This window comes from Condylura cristata, unplaced genomic scaffold, assembly GCF_000260355.1.
Source record: "Condylura cristata isolate star-nosed mole 26May11 unplaced genomic scaffold, ConCri1.0 scaffold00016, whole genome shotgun sequence".
Taxonomy (NCBI): Eukaryota; Metazoa; Chordata; class Mammalia; order Eulipotyphla; family Talpidae; genus Condylura; species Condylura cristata.
Window position 1 is genome coordinate 27,646,077 of NW_004567117.1, and position 2,692 is coordinate 27,648,768.

Sequence of the window (2,692 nt, forward strand, 5' to 3'; positions counted from 1 at the left end):
TGAGATATGAGATGAAAAGTTGGAATTGAAATTTCTGTACGAATAAATAAATAAATAAATAAATAATAGGCTAAATGTACACAATTATGATTTTATTTTTAATATTATGTATTTTATTTATTAATTTAAAAATAGTATCCAAAAGTAGTTCAATAGCTTCATTAGATTTACAAAAGTACTCATGGAACAAAACTATTTAAAAATCATTAGAATCAGATGTTGAGATATGAGATGAAAAGTTGGAATTGAAATTTTAACCTTGTAATTATTAACTGCCTCATTACTTTCATGACCTTTCCATATCTTTTATATCAAGGTTTTTTATACTTACTTAGACAAATATACACCAGAAACACTTCCTCACCTACCAAATTAGGCGACGACCTTTTTTTCTCCCCCAACTTCAAACCAGCACACTTCTTCCCAACTCGATATCATTGCTTCTTTCACTGAGTCCATATGAAATACCTACATACAGCTCAGTAACTCCCTCTCATAGTTATTCTGAAACCCTCTCCTCTCTTCTTCTCTCACCAACAACAACATACCATACATCAGTGGAGTAGATTTACCACTGTCACTCAAAATAAATTAACACTATTTGACCATGGCTAACACAAAGAGTAGGCATTGCATTACATTCCCAGTTGCATTTTTGAATTTGACCTTTTAACAGTTTATGATATATCTAAAATGTTACTTTTATTACATTAAAAAATTGACATTTTGTGGTAAGTAAATTCAGGCACAAAGTTTAAATAACTTAACGAAGACTGGAATTGTAACAGGTAGATAGGTTAAATAGTTCCTTCTCTTAATGAATGCTCAAGATTACATCTAAAATATATAGGTATTTTATAGCTATAACAAATGTATTTTTGATAAGTCAAAGCAACAATATAGTAAAAAGAAATAGATATGATGAAATACATATCATGTATTTCAGAAATATATTTTTAAGAGAATTTTCTTTATAGGTCATTGTGGATAAAGGCAATATTCTGTTTATTTGCAGTTTTTGAGTTTTTAGGAATTCATAATTCTCATAATATTAGTTGGGTATTTTATTTATTACTTGTAGATTGTTTTTGAATGAGAATACTGATGTTTATGAAGATTAAAGAACTGGTCTACTGTCAACTCAGTTGAAAAACAGTAAGACTTCAATTGGATCTATTGTCAAAGCCATAAAGGGAATATAATACCTGATTATCTGTCAGTCTGCTAATCCTAGGTGACTTATACAGCCTCCATTCTAAGAGCCCAACCCTATGAGTCACCTTTCACATCAATTGAGAGCATAAAGCTAGATCACCCTGGGAAGGGTATGCATCATGAGGTATGACTGGAAACGCCAGGGGGCTGAGGACAGATGCATAATCTTACTCCTTATACATCATGAGGTATGACCGGGAATACCTGGAAGGCCATTGACTGATGTATAACAAAGGACCCCAGAAGCTGATCATTGGAATGCCTTATTGATAAGACTGAAATCCTGACTAGAAGAGTTAGGGCTGTTCTACATACCAAACCATCAGCAGATGCACAGTTCCACCTTTTGCCCAGCTTCTTCAAATTCTCCCTTTCTTTTTCACTTCCTCACATGATTAATGCTCTATGATTAGTCTCACAATAAAAAGGCCAGGATCTTGCTCTTTGGGAGCATCCTGCATTATGTAGCCTGCTCCCGACTCCCATTTCTTTGGTCAATGTGGTGTTGCCTGATGCAACAATTACCAATCAACGTTGTTAACAATAGGAACAAACTATAAAAGAAGAAATTCATGGTAATCTCAATTGATGTGCAAAAAGCATTTGAAATAGTTGAACATCCACCCCTAATAGAAAATTCCTAACAAACCAGTAATATAAAGAAATTTTCTCTACCTGATCAAGAAAGTCTACTAGTATCATGCTGAATGGTGAAATTCTGAATGCTTTAACCCATGATCATAAATAATAAAAGAATGTCTAGTCTTACTACTCCTATTCAACATTGTACCAGAGGCTCTTGCTAGTGTAATCAGACAATGAAAGGATATAAAATGCTTTTAATTTTTCAAGGAAAAAGTAAAATTATCTTTATTTCGAGATGATGTGACATGTTAGATAGAAAATCTGCAATCTCAAAATAAAAACGTACTGAACTGATAATTTCTGTGGCATTATCAGGTTTTACCCAATGGAAGAAGAAATATATAACTATACAAGTCTTATAGACAAATGTTTATAGAAATTCTACTTGTAACAATATAATATATACATACACTAAAGACAAATACAAATTAATCCATCTTGCAGAGTGGCATTGACTTTAACTAAATAAGCAATGACCATTAGTCATGCTATTAGATTAGCATTTGGAATTAGCCTCGCAATTGTCAGACGTTTTAAGGAGCACATTCTCTAGATATATAGAAGAGGTACCTTTGGCAGTATGGGAAAACTTAATAGATAGGAAAATTAATACATTCCCACTTTAGGACACCAAAATATAGCTTCCAGGGGTTTATTGAAAAGTTAATATGTAACTCATGTCACTAACATAGTAAAAACAAATTTTTCAAGCTTTTCAAGGTACAGAGATTACATAGTTAAAAAGTACATAATTTTGGGCCCTCCCTGGTGGCGCAGCGGGTTAAAGCACAGCACTGAGAATCTAAAGCCACTTCCGCATGAGTTCAATTCC